The sequence below is a fragment of the Pan paniscus genome, chromosome 9, assembly GCF_029289425.2.
Source record: "Pan paniscus chromosome 9, NHGRI_mPanPan1-v2.0_pri, whole genome shotgun sequence".
NCBI classification, from domain to species: Eukaryota; Metazoa; Chordata; class Mammalia; order Primates; family Hominidae; genus Pan; species Pan paniscus.
Genome location: NC_073258.2, coordinates 31,945,987 through 31,963,870, shown reverse-complemented (window position 1 = coordinate 31,963,870; position 17,884 = coordinate 31,945,987). Strand labels below are relative to the sequence as shown.

General features: G+C 37.1%; 1 protein-coding gene and 1 pseudogene across 4 annotated transcripts in view; one reads left to right on the top strand and one right to left on the bottom strand.

Moving 5' to 3' along the window:
• LOC134731193 (chromatin assembly factor 1 subunit A-like) overlaps positions 1-17,884 on the top strand; it is a 583,486-nt gene that overhangs the window by 173,927 nt on the left and 391,675 nt on the right. The window lies entirely within an intron of this gene.
• LOC106635255 (large ribosomal subunit protein eL8-like) lies at positions 16,843-17,645 on the bottom strand (annotated as a pseudogene).

Here is a 17,884-nt window from a genome sequence, read left to right as displayed (position 1 = left end):
GGGGAGGGATAGCACTGGCAGATATACCTAACGCTAGATGACGAGTTAGTGGGTGCAGCGCACCAGCGTGGCACATGTATACATATGTAACTAACCTGCACAATGTGCATATGTACCCTAAAACTTAAAGTATAATAAGAAGAGAAAAAAATTGCAAAGGAAAATAAAAGAGAAAGATACAGCACAGAGAAAATAAGTTATTTTCCGCTTGAGAGAACCATGAGCCTGTGAATTTGGAAAGCTCAAAAGAGAAGTCAGAGGCTGGTATTTGTTAGCTGTGAACCCACTGTTCATTTTGGAGCAGAGAATAGCAGAATGAGGATATTAATCTTTTCCTTAATGTAGTACTTCTCCCAAGAACTTAGATGTATACACTATCATTCTAGAGAGATAGATTACCATTTGGGCTTCACAAAAACAAAAGACTAGAGAAAGGGACTTGTCTCTGGCACTTTCAAAGCAGTTTCCTGAAAACAGAGTAGGTTGTCCCTGAGGAAGTGGCATTAAATGTTACCTGAGGCCATGAACAACTCTCTTGCATGGTCCTGTCAGTGATTTTTGTCCAAATATGGTTTTATACTTCATGTATTCAATTTCACTTGATGTTGGGTGATATCCGTCTTGGACCTATTTTAAGGTTTTCAGAGATTTTGCCTGTTTGCAGAGCTTACTGAAAGACATCTTTAAAGTCAATGAGTATTAGGAAATGCATTCCTTCATCTAAGTTTATTGAGTGCCTGCCTACTTTATCTCAAGTGTGTGTGGAGTAATAAGGATATGGCAGTAGACAGAAAGAAGAACCTTCATGTATGATGCATATGTTCTAGTGTTTACTAGTTCATTTTACACATTGAACAATATATATTATCTATAATATGCTAGAAACTGTACTGAGTGAGCAAAAACGGATAAATTTCCTGACTTCCAAGAGCCTGTATAGATTAATGGCAGAGAAACTTAATCTATAATATTAGTGTTGTCAGCAATAAACAAGTCTATATTTTATTTATCACACACATATTTTCTGAGAACTTCTAAATCTCAAGGAAATGATGGAGGGAAGTTGGGATACAAAAATGAATAGGATATGACCCTTATAATTTGTGGGGCTTGTAGTCCTGATTGCATGTGAGGGGCCAGTCCTGTGACCTCCAGAACACACAGAGTCAGGATATCAGGCTGACCAACATATAACAGACCTTTTGAAGCAGCTAGCCCACCATACTGTACTTTTTTTTCATTTTTATTAAACTTCTGGTTTACCTGAAAAAAAATAAAATGAGTCAAAATATTTTAAAGTTATTACATAGTATGTTCCATCACAGAGATGATGATGATAATTATAATCACAATGTGACAGTAGTATTAATAGAATGGTGGCTAACACTCATTTTGTTTTTACCATGTGCTAGACACTCTTCTAAGAGCATTATATGTTTTAACGTCTTTCATCCTACAGTAACCATGCAGAATAAGTGTTTTCACCTCATTTTGCCGTTGAAATAACTGACAATATCTTTGGTAGCTGATAGGTAAAGGGTTTTGCTCAAGACCACATGACTAGTGGATAGTAGGGCCACATTTTCAACACCAACATTAAAGTTGTAGGACCTAAACGCTAAGTAACCCAGGAATAAATATAAATTTTACTTTATAAGAATAAATAGGGACTTCTGTTATAGAAAAAAAAACATAAGAGCAGGTTGCTTATAGGCGTAGAGAAATATGAGTTATTTTAGACCAAGGTAATAGGGGATGCTTAGAGGGGAGAATGGGATTTGATGTGTGGTTTATAAAATGGGCACTGCCCTAAACTATGACATCAGACAAATTACTCTAGTGATCTCTGAAGCATCTTCTGTTAACTGGCATTTCAAAAGTCCTTCATACCTATCTTCCATGAGTAGGAAGATGTAATTAAATTTGGAGAATGTCTTGCAGGAACATCTGAGAGCAAAATATGAATAGTTCTACCTTCCAGAAGGTTTTCTGTTAGGATCTTCAGAGTGTGAAGAGATTTCACTATAGAGAGAAGACATGATTCCAGGTTTGCCAGATTTAGAAATCACATGAACTGCTGAATGTAGAACAAATTTTGATTCCTCTTTGGTCTTTCATTCTACTTTTTATTAGATTAACGTGAACATTCCTTGTTTTTCCTGGCCTTCTTTCACCACATGTCTATTTTCTTTCTCCTTCTACTTCCTCCTTTTCCTCCTTCTCCATCTCTCCTCTTCTAAATGCCTCAAAGCATGACATTATATAAAAATAAAATAATCTTTTTGCCATATGTAACTTGGAATGGATCAGGGTCTGATTTGTGAACTCGATTTCTCTAGAAATGAGCATCACTTTTAAAATAAAATTAGAATAAACATATAACTTCATGAAGCCCACAATATTTTGGACAAAAATTAGATTCATGCTGGATTTGGTTAGAACTTTATGTTCAGCTATAGGCCAACTGGTTTCTGTTAAATTATACTTAATGTCATCCATTTCTTTGAAGGTTCCAGAGACTAAAAATACTTCTTGAGTTTTGGTGCATTTGCATGACTACACTGCATACCATTTTCTCTGTATTACGTAGCACCATGCTTGATATTTATGTAAGCAGTATTGTAAGAATACACATTTTTTTTTTTTTTTTTTACTCACCAGAATTGCAATGTGTTCAACAACATAGGCCTGCCTACTTTGGGAAAAACTGAGATAGGAACATATGAACTTTGGGTACATACAAACTAGAAAGTTACAAAACAACATTTGGCTTTAAAGCAATGCTATAATAGAACAATTTATATGCAATGAAATATTCACAATATGATTCAATTTCTTAGATCTTTTTTATCATTCAAATTTTTAGTATCCTGACGATCACATATAAAGTGAAGAACACAGTGGATAGAGCAGCTTTCTAATTTAAATTGTTTTAATAATAATTATTTGTTTTAAGCTTCAGGGTAAGAAGCAGATATGGCATTCTATGTTATAAATATGATTTATATGGCCAAGGATGCAATACATATAAATGGAAAAGTTTAGTCAGAACCATGGATACAAAAATTTAACACCATTATAGATTTCTGTGGTTTTTATTCCAGGAAAGAAAAATTTAGCCCTCAAAATAGGATGCGTATTTCTCAAACCAATAATTAGCTTAGAAGAAAAATAGTTGACGTGGATTTTCTGAGTCATTAGGATATGGTCTTCGAGTCATCTTTCTAATTAGCTGGGGGCATCCGTCAGCACACTTTGCTAAGTTAAATGATATGGTGCAGTGTCGGAAGTTTGACAGCTTACTCTATTACATTTCAGTGGAAACATTTTAGCAAAAAAATCTTTAAAAATAGCATTTTAAAAAAGTGGGTGAAATGAATAATCATTCAAATGCTCCATAGCCATACTTATTGAAGAAAAATACAGGACAAATCTCTGCCTTTGAATTTTTGTTTATAGTTTTGACTTCTAATACATGCAACCACTTCAAAATGGGTATTTACTATATCAGTTCATGTAAAGGCAAGATGACAGGTATGGAATGAGGGATTCTTTAATTCCTTATTCATTTTTTTTCACTAAACTGCCCAGCTTTGTGGTTCTTGTGATATCTTTTTCCCCATGAAACCACAAAGCAGTGGCACTCCAGGCAGGAAGGTATAGAGAACAACAGTGGAAGAAGACTGGTTTACAAAGGGAAGTTTTCCAGGCATATTACTCAGGGAATGGATCACTGGATTTGATTCCAGAAGCTTTTACTAATGATAGAGTAATAAGAATGCAGTCTATGGCCAGGTGCGGTGGCTCACGCCTGTCATTCCAGCCCTTTGGGAGGCTGAGGTGGGAAGATCACGAGGTCAGGAGATCGAGACCATCCTGGCTAACATGGTGAAACCCCGTCTCTACTAAAAATATATATTAAAAAAAAATTAGCTGAGCGTGGTGGCCGGCGCCTGTAGTCCTAGCTACTCGGGAGGCTGAGGCAGGAGAATGGCAAGAACACAGGAGGCAGAGCTTGTGGTGAACTGTGATCGCGACACTGCACTCCAGTCCAGCCTGGGTGACAGAGCGAGACTCTGTCCAAAAAAAAAAAAAAAAAAAAAAAAAAAATGCAATCTATAAGGTCAGACAAGCCTGAGGTTGAATTCTCTTTCTTCTACTTATTAGTGGTATGACCTTGGGGAAGTTACCTTTTCTATGCTTTACTGTCTTGAATTGTGCAATAGAGTTACACAACATATACTTCAGATTTTTTTTGAGAATTAAGTATAAAGTACTATTCATTAATTGGTTACTATTAATATTACCATGATCACTTTTGCTTTCACTCAATATTTTATTTGCATATGACTGCTACTCTGAAAACCTAACAAACCAATAAATTCATTACTGAGTTGTTAATGCACAATCACATATTTCTTGATTCCCTCTTACCTAGCCAAGGGAATATTTAAATCATAACAACCACGTATTCCTGCACTTACATATGACAAATAAAGGAGCCCATGACTAAGTCGAGAAAAAAATAGTCACCTGGTACTCTAATACAGACCCAGCTGGATTCACAGTCTGGAGTTTATGATCCAGAGCCCTGGGTTCAAGACTTGCTTCTGATAACTAGCTTGTGTTGCAGTAGGCTGATATTTCCCAGGTAACTATGGGCACATGAGAGGATTCAATTACTCATTCTATAGCAAAGGGAGCAGGGGCAACTAGCCCTAGCCCAACTACAGACTACATTCTATGAACAATCTCTTGTTCAGCAAAATCTCAGCAACGGTGAAAATGTGGGTATCATGGATTAATGTCCTGCAACTTAACCTCATCTGCCATTAGTCAGAAGAGGAAAGAGTTAAGCAGCCCCTGACATCCAGAAGCTGACCTGATACTATCAGCCAGAACTAAAGTTGCTACAAGCTGGTCTGATATTCTGCTAGTCAGGCTTTGGTGTTCTGTTGAACATAAACAATATCCCAGAACTTCAGCATCATTCATGACCATTGTGTGAATCTTTGTAATTTTAAGACCCTCTCCCTCCAAAATAAAATTTAAAAAGGGTGCTTCTAGCCAGGCGTGGTGGTATGTGCCTGTAGTCTCAGCTACTCAGAGGTGGGAGGACTACTTGGGCTCAGGAGTTCCAGGGAACAGAGTGAGACTCTATCTCTCTAACAACAACAACAGCAACAACAAAAAAGACTAATCTGTAATCATGTTTGAACAAAGACAAAATAGAAACCATGAACATTGTTTAAGCAACAAAAATGACCAAACATTTTCTTATCCTGGCTAATATGAATGATTGCTGCCTCTGTATTCAACACTTTTTTTTAGCTTAAGTATTAGTCTAGTCTTCCATTCTCCTAGAGAATATATGTTAGGATATCCAACCATAAAATTACCCCTGCTTCTTGGAGGCCGAGGCAGGCAGATCACCTGAGGTCAGGAGTTTGAGACCAGCCTGGCCAACATGGTGAATCCCTGTCTCTACTAAAAATATTAAAATTAGCCAGGCATGGTGGTGGCTGACTGTAATCCTAGCTACTCTGGAGGCTGAGGCAGGAGAATCTCTTGAACCTAGGAGGCGGAGGTTCCAGTGAGCTGAGATGGCGCGATTGCACTCCAGCCTGGGCAACAAGAGTGAAACTCCATCTCAAAAAAAAAAAAAATATTGCCCCTGCTTCTTGATGCATAAAAAACAAAGCAAACCTGCTTCTTTAAACTTTCCCTAAAGTTACCTCATGCAAGCCTAATTTATAAGTGTTCTCTAACACCCTTTCACTGAGATACCTCATGGTTCTCCATGTTGTGTGTTCTCCCTTACTGCAACAAATTATATATATATATATATATATATATATATATATATATATATATATATATATATATATAAAATTTGTTAAATGTTGGGTGCATTTCCACTGGTCTTTGGCTGAAGGGTCTTGACAAAGGTAAACAAATAAACTTTCTATGTGGTATCGACAATGCAAATATGAGTCAGATGAGTTGCTATAAATGTTTAAACAAAAATCAAATGGAGTACAATTTGCTCTCCTGAGCCTGTAAACAAAGTTGATCTCTTTTGCTCTATTGGTGGATTAGCTTATTTTAGGAAGGAAAATGACAAATGAATTTTATCATGGTGGGATCTAGCTCCTACTGGGGGCAGTCTTCCTGATGTATCCTCAAGGACAAATCTTTTACAAAAACAAACCAAACATATAAAATCCCTAAACTCCACACCAATTTGTAAACCATTTTCTTCTAAAGCAGTAAAAATTTAATGACCTACATTATGATAAGATATTGTTAGGGTTTGTGGAATAAACAGGTGTTTTGGTTTTTTGAATATTCTGATTAACTTGAGTGTTTGCTTCAATAATAGTGTGAAGGAACAAAACAACATCGAACTTGCCAGCATTAGAAATGTGGACACTGAGAGAAGGAAGAGTTAGAAAAAAAGGATAATGTGAATTTTTTAGCAATATTTCAGGAAAGACAGGAACATTATAAAGGCAGGAGGATTTCTATGACTGGTGATATGGTTTGGCTGTGTCCCCACCCAAATCTCATCTTGAATTGTAGCTCCCTTAATTCCCATGTGTGGTGGGAGGGGCCTGGTGGATGATAATTGAATCACGGAGGCAGAGGTAGTGAATAAGTCTCACGAGACCTGATGGTTTTATAAGGGAAAACCCCTTGTGCTTGATTCTCATTCTTTCTTACTGTCACCCTGTAAGAAGTGCCTTTCGCCTTCCACCATGATTGTGAGGCTTCCCCAGCCATGTGGAACTGTGAGTCCATTAAACCTCTTTTTCTTTATAAATTACCCACTCTGGGGTATGTCTTTAATGAAAGCATGAAAAGGGACTAATACAACTGTGTAAGATGAGAGTCAAAAAAAAAAAAAAGCTCACAGAGAGGTATAGAACCAGGTTTATACTCTATGATTTGAGAAGAAAGCAATAATATGTATGTATACATGGGTAAAATCATGGAGTATCCTGATAAGAATACTTAGGAAACTGATCAGAGAAGCTTATTCCGCACAGGAACACTGTGTGGCTAGGTCAGAGAGGGGAAGAGAAATTTACCTCCCTATGTATGTATGTGTGTGTTTGTATGTTTATTCCACACATGCTTTGTTTACTAAAAATAAATAGAATTTTAATATGAAACTAATCAGTCATAAAATAAGTATATATAGAGATAATACATCTGATCATGAGATATTGAGATATAACAAACTTCTTTTCTTTTTTTTTTTTTCTTTCCGAGACAGAGTCTTGCTCTGTCACCCAGGCTAGAGTGCAGTGGCACAATCTCGGCTCACTGCAACCTCCGCCTCCCAGGTTTAAGTAATTCTCCTGTCTCAGCCTCCCAAGTAGCTGGGATTACAGGCACCCGCCATCATGCCCAGCTAATTTTTGTATTTTTAATAGAGACGGGGTTTCACCATGTTGGCCAGGCTGGTCTCGAACTCCTGACCTCATGATCCGCCCGCTTCGGCCTCCCAAAGTGCTGGGATTATAGGCATGAGCCACCACGCCTGGCTACAAACTCATTTTCAAAAGGGAGAAACTACCAATATTACTTGTGCGTTAATACAACCAGAAGGTTTTGGAGACCCTATTTTTTTTGGATCAAGTTTCAGTTCGACTCCTGGCTCTTCTTTTTTTAGCTGGATGACAGAGTGCTTAAACTTTCTGAGCCATAGAGTTCTCCTCTTAATAGAGGGATTTAAAAATATCTACCTCCTAGCACCATTGTGAAGATTTAGTCAATTAAGTAGAGAAATACACTTAGCCAGTGAGTGATTTTTAGAAAATTATTTCTCATTCTTCCAGGTTTACTGATTTTGTTACCCCCATCTGTCCCCCACCCACCCACATCACCAGCCCACTTCTTTGAAGTGACTAGAAGTGAACCGTTTAACAAAAGACTTGTGAGTATACCTCAGAAGAATGGGAAGATGAAAGTAGGAGATAAGGCCCAGTGATATTCTGCAGAGAGGTTGAGAAGAGAATGGCCAGTATCCCCTGTATTAGTTTCCTGGGGCTTCTGTAACAAATTATCTCAAAATTGGTGGCCTAAAACAACATAAATTTATTCTATCATAGTTCTAGAGTTTAGAAGTATGAAATCAAGGTGTTAACAAGACCATGCTCTCACTGAGGGCTCTACTGAAGAATTCTTAGTTACCTCTTTTTACCTTCCGATGGCCTCAGCAGTCCTTGGCCATCCTTGACTTGTGGCTGCACCACTGCAATCTGTGCCTCCATAAGACTTCCCTGGATATCTGTGGGTCCTTTCTTCTTCTTATAAGAACAACCATTATTGGATTTAGGGCTTACTGTACTCCAAAATGACTTCATTTTAACTTGACGACTTCTGCAATGACCCTATTTTCAAAGATGGTCACACTTACGAGTACTGAGAGTTAGCATTTCAACATATCTTTTTTGGGGAAATAATGCAACCCACTACCCCTCCTGTCTTGGTAAACAGACTTGTAGTCACATGGAGAGGGAGGGATGCAAACAGAATGGCTGTGTTTAGCGATAAACAGTAAGCTGATCTGGGGACATAGACAAAGTGTCATTCCTTTAAGTGGCTGCTAGAATACCTTGCTGAAACTTTCTAAAATGCAGACATCCTTTCCCATGTTTATTACAAGAGAATTTTTGTAGTGCCTTAGAAAACACTGACTCTCACCTGCAGACCTTTGAGTTATGGTTTATAAAGGGGTAGGGTACTGCAGTCTCACAATTTCTGTCCTCAAAGTTGATTTTAAAAGTATATATCACATTTACACATTTATATTGACTCTTTTCCTAAAAGAAGAATCTCCAGGCTCAAGAAGAATGATGCTGAAATAAAAAGTGACATAAAATATACTTGTCACTAAGTGTAAGAGTTCAGAGGAGCAGGCTCTTTCTAACATTTACAGAGCCTTAGACAAGAGTACATGGAGGTTCCCAAGTGTACCCTTCTCTCTTCTTTTTTTTTTTTTTTTTGCTCTATTATGTGCCTCATCCATATCTGGTGGACATTCCAGAACTCAAGTCCAAGCACTATCTGTTCCCCCAAACAGATGCCCCTTCACTCTGCCTCAGAATTAAGATTATGTTCACCTGAAGAAATGTCTGCTGGAAAGAAACCAGCACAAGCCTCAGAGGTGAGTTTATGGTATTCAGGCATGGAATTTGGAGTCCCCATGTCAAGAATATGACTCAGAAGGTGAGGAAAGACTCAGATTTTGTAAGACTACAGTATCTTAACCCTTGAGCTTTATTACAAAGGCAGAGAAGATAAAACCTATACTGAGTCTCTGTAAAGTAGGGGACCTCAGAGTAGGGGCTTGATGACCCAGGTCTAAGGGCAGGATGCTAGGTGGTTTTGCCCATACTTTATTAAATTAGTCCCCTTTTCTTGGAAAAGGAAAAATAACTTTATTAACATCTACGTTTCCTTTTCTAAGACTGTGACCATGGTTATAATAGCCTTCTATTGTCACTTTTGACTCCTATTATAGCTTGGCTTGATTTATATACTATTTTAGACACTTAAAAGCAAGATATCTTAAGCTGGGGGCAGTGGTGCACACCTGTAGTCCCGGATATTCAGGAGGCTGAGCCAGGAGGATTACTTGAGCCCAAGAGACCAACTTGGACAACATAGCAAAACCCCATCTAAAAAAGAGAACAATAAGATCTCTCATCTTTACCCTATTTGCTATATAATACTTCTCTTATTCTGATAGGTGGTAGACTACTTGATGTAAGGAGATTGTTTATCAGGTTAATTGGTAAATATTAAAGGACTTCAAGGTAAAGAATGAGCCCCAGATGGAACCTCTGAAAAACACACCAAAAATTATCCCATTGCTGCCTCTATGGATTATGAGTTGAATTTTTATTATTATGAGGGTTGTGAAGGAAGGGGACTGAATTAAGAGAGGGATTAGAAAAATACTGTCACTGGGCATGAACAACTTGGGAAATAAATTTCCTTGAGTTGTCCCTGAAATATCATACGTACTGGATGTACCAGGGATAAGGGCAGAGATAATGAAGATGCTCCTAATGAGTTTTAGTAAGCCAGACTGGTCCTTGCTATCTTATGTTATCCCAGGAAACCCAGGAAAACTACGACTGTTATGGGCTGTATGTCCTACTAGTGATACAGAGATGAAGGATGTTTTGTACATAAGGATTTACACTATAGGGTTATTTATAGTCATAAACAATTGGAAACAAATACTTAGCAATTTTCTAACAGTGTAGTTAATACATTTATTCAAGAATAGTCTACTATTAGTCACGTACTACAGTCATGTACTATAACATGATATCACAATTCATGTTATAGTATAATATTTAATAACATGAATATTCTAATAAGTATATTAAGTAAAGTGGGCTATAGAGAAACAGCACATCTAATTTAAACTTGGAGAAGGGAGAATCATTTTTATGTACTCATATGAAAAACTTAGTCAAGTATACTGAAGCATTAATGGTATTCATCCTTAAGAGTGGTTTAATTTTCTACCTGTAATTTTTTCTGAATTTTGCATACTGTCTTCAATAGATAAATATTTTACTAATGAAAAATAAAGATGGTGAATAAAAGCATCAACCTATTTTAGAAAAAAGACAATAAGTTATGTCTTGGTATAAAGGTAAAATCATGAGATGTATTAGCTGTTGAGTCAATCTTCTCTTTGCCTCTCTATTCATAGACATTTGAGGCTGCGAATCCTGTGTGTCTATAGAGAACATTTATTTATGGGAAGAGGTGTCAATATCTTTATTTTTAAAAAGAAAGATGTTGGTATTTAAGATTATCCAAAACAATAATGACAGCAGTAACAATAATAATTGTGCACATTTGTGTAGCATCTGTCAATTGGCAAAACTTCTTCACATTTGTCTAAAGAGGAGTAATTCTGCCCAAGAAAAATGTTTTCATTATGCATGGGAGGCAAAAGCATTATATGAGGCTAGTCTAACTAATTTTTTATAATATAGTAATAATAATTTAAAATAGGAAAGAATAAACATAGAATAAATTTAACTTTTATATTTTTAATAGAAGTATAAAACTAAGCTTCAACTAAAGATTTTTGTGGGTTGCTTGCAAGTGACAGATTTGAGTTCTGCCCATTGGAAGCTACTCTGCTGCTGGTGTGTTAACATGCCTGTTCCTCTCTATCCACCTACTTTTCCACTAAGGAAGACCCAACATGTTATACGTATGAAGGGGCACAGTCAAATGCACAAAACAGCTCCTCCTAGCTTGCTTTACAACCTACTATTTCACAAACACTTTACAAGCTATATTTTCATTGTAAGATGAGACAAGTTTTACAACTGGCAATGGGGGAATCAGCTAGAAACAATCTGAACGGCTACCTTTCCTAGGAAATATATACCATTGTTTTGACTTTATTGTGTGCCGGGCAGGAAAGTAAGATACGGATTATATGGTTTGGCTGTGTCCCCACCCAAATCTCACCTGGAATTGTAGTTCCCATAATCCCCATTTATCGTGGGAGGGACCAGGTGGACCAGGTGGAGATAATTGAATAATGGCGGAGGTTTTCCCCATCCTATTCTCATTATTATGAGTCCTGTCTCACAAGATCTGATGGTTTTATAAAGGGCTTCCACCTTTACTGGGCACTCATTCTCTCTCCTGCCACCCTGTGAAGAGGGGCCTTCTGCCTCCCAAATTATGCAGAACTGTGAGTCAATCCTTTTTTCTGTATAAATTTCCCAGTTTCATGTATTTCTTCATAACAGCATGAAAACAGACTAATAGATGGGTTTATTAAATTGCATGTATTAAAGGAAAGGCTCATTTCCTGTTTCCTTTACTTTTTGTTCATAGAGTATGTTCGAAGTTCAGATATCTTTTTTTTTTTTTCAACTTTTAGATTTAGGGGTACATGTTCAGGTTTGTTACATGGGTAAATTGTGTGTCTCTGAGGTTTGATGCACAAATGATTGCATCACCCAGGTAGTGAGCATAGTACCTGATAGGTAAGTTTTTGATCCTTGCACTCCTAATATTCTTCAACCTCAAGTAGGCCCTGTGTCTATTGTTTCCCTTTTTGTGTCCATGTGTACTAAATGTTTAGCTTCTACTTATAAGTGACAATATGCAGTATTTGGTTCTCTGTTCCTGTGTTAATTTACTTAGGATAATGGCCTCCAGCTGCATCCATGTTGCTGCCAAGGACATTATTTTGTTCTTTGTTTATGGTTGTGTTATATTCCATGGTATATATTTACCACATTTTCTTTATACAGTCTACTGTTGATGGGCATCTAGGTGATTCCATGTCTTTGCTATCGTGAATAGTGCTGTGATGAACTTGTGAATACTTGTGTCTTTTTGGTAGAACAATTTATATTCCTTTGGATATATACCCAATAGTGGGATTGCTGATCAAATGGTAGTTCTGTTTGACTTCTTTGGGAAATCTCCAAAATCCTTTCCACAGTGGCTGAACTAATTTACATTCCCACCAGCAGTGTATAAGTATTGCCCTTTCTCTGCAACCTCACCAACATGTGTTATTTTTTGAATGTTTTATAAAAGCCATTCTGACTGGTTTGAAATGGTATCTCATTGTGGATTTGATTTGCATTTCTCTAATCATTAGTGATGTTGGGCATCTTCTCACATACTTGTTGGTCATGTGTTTTTCTCTTTTTGAGAAGTGTCTGTTCGTGATCTTTCTTCATTTTTAAATGAGGTTGTTTTTGCCTGTTGATTTGTTAGAGTTCCTTAGAGATCCTTGATATTAGACCTTTGTCAGATGCATAGTTTGCAAATATTTTCTCCCATTCTGTAGGTTGTGCATTACTCTGTTGATAGTTTCTCTGCTGTGCAGAAGCTCTTTAGTTTAATTAGGTACTACTTTTTCCTATTTCTTTTGTTGCAGTTGTTTTTGGAGACTTCATCATAAAATTTTTGCCAAAGTCTATGTCCAGAATGGTATATCTTAGGCTTTCTTCTAAGGTTTTTATAGCTTTAGGTTTTAGAGTTAAGTCTTTGGTCCATCTTGAGTTAATTTTTGTATATGTTAAAGGAAGGGCCAGGTGTGGTGGCTCACACCTGTAATCCCAGCATTTTGGGAGGCTGAGGTGGGTGGATCACATGAGTTCAGGAGTTCGAGACCAGCCTGGCCAATATGGTGAAACCCTGTCTGTACTATAAAAATATATATATATATAAAATTACCTGAGTTTGGTGGAGGGCACCTGTAATCCCAGCTACGTAGGAGGCTGAGGCAGGAGAATTGCTCGAACCTAGGAGTCAGAGGTTGCGGTGAGCCGAGATTGCACCATTGCACTCTAGCCTGGGCAACAAGCATGAAACTCCATCTCAAGAAAAAAAAAAAAAAAAGTAAAGAAAGGAAGGGGTTCAGTTTCAATCTTCTGCATATGGCCAGTCACTTATCACAGCACCATTTATTGAAGAGAAATTCCTTTCCCCATTGCTTGTTTTTGTTGACTTTGTCAAAGATCAGATGGTTGTAGGTGTGCAACTTTATTTGTGAGTTCTCTAACCTGTTCCATTGTGTCTGTTTTTGTACAAGTACCATGATATTTTGTTTATTGTAGCTTATGGTATAGTTTTACATCAAGTAGTGTGATGTTTCTGGCCTTGTTCTTTTTGCTTAGGATTACTTTGGCTATTTGGGCTCCATTTTGGCTTCACATACATTTTAAAATAGTTTTTTCTAGTTCTGTGAAAAACAATGTCATCAGTAGTTTGATAGGAATAGCATTGAATCTGTAAATTGCTTTGGGGAGGATGGCCATTTTAATAATATTGATTCTTCCTACCCATGAGCATGGAATGTGTTTCCATTGGTTTGTGATGTCTCTGATTTCTTCAGAAGTGTTTTGTAATTCTCACTGTAGAGATCATTTACCTCTTCAGTTGGCTGTATTTCTAGATATTTTATTCTATTTGTGGCTATTGTGATTGAGAGCGTGTTCTTGATTTGGCTCCCATCTCAGACATTACTGGTGTGTAGAAATGCTATGGATGTTGATTTTGTATCCTGAAACTTTGCTGAAGTTATTTATTATTTCTAGGAGGCTTTTGGTGGAGTCTTTATCATTTTCTGGGCATAGAGTCATATCATTAATTAAGAGAGATAGCTTGACTTCTTCTTTTCTTATTTGGATATATTTTATTTCTTTACTTTGCTTTATTGCTCTGGCTAGGACTTCCAGTTTATATTGAAAGAACTGGTGAGAGTGGGCATCTTTCTTTTGTTCCAGTTCTCAAGGGGAATGTTTCCAGCTTTTGCCCATTTAATATGATGTTGGCTGTGAATTTGTCATAGGTGGCTCTTATTATTTTGAGGTATGTTCCTTTGGTGCATTAAAGTTTGTTCAGGGTTTTTAGCCTGAAGAAATCCTGGATTTTATCAAAAACCTTTTCTGCCTTTATTAAGAGGATCATGTGTATTTTGTTTTTAATGATAAATTATACAACAAGAAAACTTAACTATCATAAATATATATGCACCCAGCCCTGGAGCACCTGGATTCATAAAACAAGCTCTTAGAGACCTATGAAGAGACTTAGATAACCATCCAATAGTAATGTGAGACTTCAATATTCCCACTGACAGTGTTAGACACATCACTGAGGCAAAAAATAAAGATATTCATGACATGAATTTGACACTTGACCAAGTAGACCTAAGAGGCATCAACAGAATACTCTATGCAACAATAAAATATACATTCTTCTCATATGCACATGGCACATACTCTAAGATTGGCTACAAGCTCAGCAATCCTTAGCAAATTTTAAAAAACCTAAATCATACCAACCACACTCTTAGACCATAACACAATAAAATATGATTCAGTACCAAGAAGAACTTTCAAAATCATGTAATTACATGGAAATTAACCAATCTGCTCCTAAACTTATGAGTAAATAATAAAATAAAGGTATAAATCCAAAACTTCTTTGAAACTAATGAAATAAAGATATAACATATCAGAATCTCTGGGACACAGCTAAAGCAGTGTTAAGAGGAGTGTTTATAGTGCTAAATGCCTAAATTAAGAAGTAGATCTCAAATTAACAACCTAACATCACACCTAGAGGAACTAGAAAAACTAGAGCAAGCCAACCCCAAAGCTAGCAGAAGAAAAGAAATAACCATAATCAGAGCTGAACTGAATGAAATTGAGATGCAAAGTCCACTGAAAAGATCAACGAAACCTAAAGTTTGTTTTTTGAAAGAAGAAATAGTATTGATGGACAGCTAGCTAGATTAATAAAGAAGAAAGAAGATCCAAATAAACACAATCAGAAATGACTAAGGTGACACTCCCACCAACATTGCAGAAATACAAGGAGTCCTCAGAGACTATTATGAACAGCTCTATGTGCACAAACTAGAAAATCTAGAAGAAATGGATAAATTCTAGGAAATATACAATAACCAAGATTGAACCAGGAAGAAATTGAAATCCTGAACAGAGCACTAATGAGTTCCCAACAAAATATTTACTAGACAGAAAAAGCCCTGGATCAGATGAACTATAACCAAATCCTACCAGATGTATAAAGAAGAGCCAGTACCAATCCTGCTAAAATTATTTCAAAAAATCAAGGAGGGACTCCTCCCTAACTCATTATATGAAGCCAGCATCATTCTGATACCAAAACCCGGAAGGGACACAGTGAAAAAAGAAACTTCAGGCAAATATCCCTGATGAACATAAATTCAAAAGTCTTCAGCAAAATACTAACAAATTGAATCCAGCAGCACATCAAAAAGCTAATCTACCATGATCAAATAGGTTTTATTCATTGGATGCAAGGCTGATTCAATACATAGAAATTAATAAATGTGATTCATTTACAGAACTAACTTCTGATATTTATCTCTTAAAATAATCCTAAGAAATGTACTAAAATCAATCAAGGGTTGAGGGAAAAGAACTTTAATAAAAACTTTAAAAGATGATAGTTTTTTATTGAGCATCCTTCTGCCCATCACTAAAGGTAACAAGGAATTATGCCTGTTATAATAAAGATATGGTATGAAAATTTAGCCAGTCTTAGAAATTAGTTCCAGAGAGGCTACTGTGAGGATGTGTGTTTAGGTAGAACACATTTTTTTCAACATCTTCACATAATTGAAAGAGAAGCCAAATAGGAATTCTCTTAATTATTTGGAGTAAACTGATGTGCTAAGAGATAGGGAACACTGGATAAAAGTATGTATACAAAGAGCTTGTTTAAAATTCTATTCTGTATCACTTTCTTTACTAAGGTTTACTAAGATTCAGTTTTCTTGTAAAAATGGGGTGAACTACCTACTTTCCAGTGTTGGTGCAAGAGTTAAATTATGTGCAAAATACTTAGCATACTACCTGGTACATTATAAATGTTTAATAAGTAGGAGTTATGCAGCATCATCATGCAGCATTATATTATTTGATATCCATAGTGGCACCAAATAGGTACTTCAGTAAAGTTCTTCTGAATTTATTAAGGAAATAAAGGAGATCTATAGATGGATCTTATGTGTATGGCAAACTAACATGTATGGCATGTGAAAATTTAGGAAACACTTATTCTCTTTGTAACATATTTCAACTGGACTACATGTGTATGCAACAAAAAAGAGTATTTTCTAATAGTAGGCATATTTTGTTTTAGTTTGTTTGTCCCACTATAGCAGAATACCTTAAACTGGGTAATTTATAAAAACAATAATTTATATTTTATTTTCTTGAAGGAAAATTTGTATTTTAATTTTTTATGTAGAGAAAACTCAACAGCATACATTTAACCCACTTTAGTGGCAAGTTCTTTAGTCTTTGCCTTTTTGAGCTTGAGAATGTGAGCCACAGATCTGGGAACCCAGGACATTGCTTCCCCAGTGATGGTGGATCTCATTGTATCTGTCATTGCAATTTGTCCTGATAGCTTCCACCAGCTTAGGCAAAGCTCCTTTGCCTTCTGAGTTAACCTATATGAAGGCGACAGTGGTGCAGGTCTTCCTGTGGACTAGATGTCCCAGTCTTGCCTTCCCCTTGATAATGCAGTAAGGGATCCCCATTTTACAACGTAGGACAGGCAGGAAGACAACCAGCTCGACGGGATCCACGTCATGTGCAATCACCACCAGCTGAGCTTTCTTGTTCTCCACCAAGTTGGTGACGGTCTTAACTCCTGCTTGAAGGACAGGTGGTCTCTTATTGGGGATGTCCCCTTTGCTGGCAGCTTTCTTCTCAGCCCTGGGCCAATAGCCTCTGCTTATTCTTTTGCTTTGTCTCTGGTCTGTACTTGTGGGCCAGCTTAAGCAGCTGAGTAGCTGTTTGCTGGTCCAGGGCCTGGATGAACTGGTTAATCACAGGAGGCATATTCAGTCACTTATCGAGGATGGCTGTCTGCTGCTGCAACCTGATATAGCGGGGCCATTTCACAAAGCAGGTGAGGTCTCTTTTGGGCTGGATGTCCTGTCCAATGCCAACATTCTTAGGCCTTTTCTCAAACAAGGGATTCATCACTTTCTTGGCCTCCTGCTTCTTCACAGCAGCAGGGACCAGAGCCATCTTCTTCCCCTTGGTCTTCTTTCCTTTCAGCATCTTAGGCAGTGGGAGGAAACAGCAAGAACAAGAATTTATATTCTCACAATTCTGAAGGCTAGGAAGTCCAAAATCAAGGCACCAGCATGTGGTCTAGTAGGCACCTTTCCGCTGCATCCTCATGTGGCAGGAAGTAGATGTGCATGTGAGCACAGGTTTGCAGAATGCTGCCCAAAGCCTCTTTCAAAGGACATTAATCCCATTAACAAAAAGCATCCCTCATGGCCTAGTCATCTCTT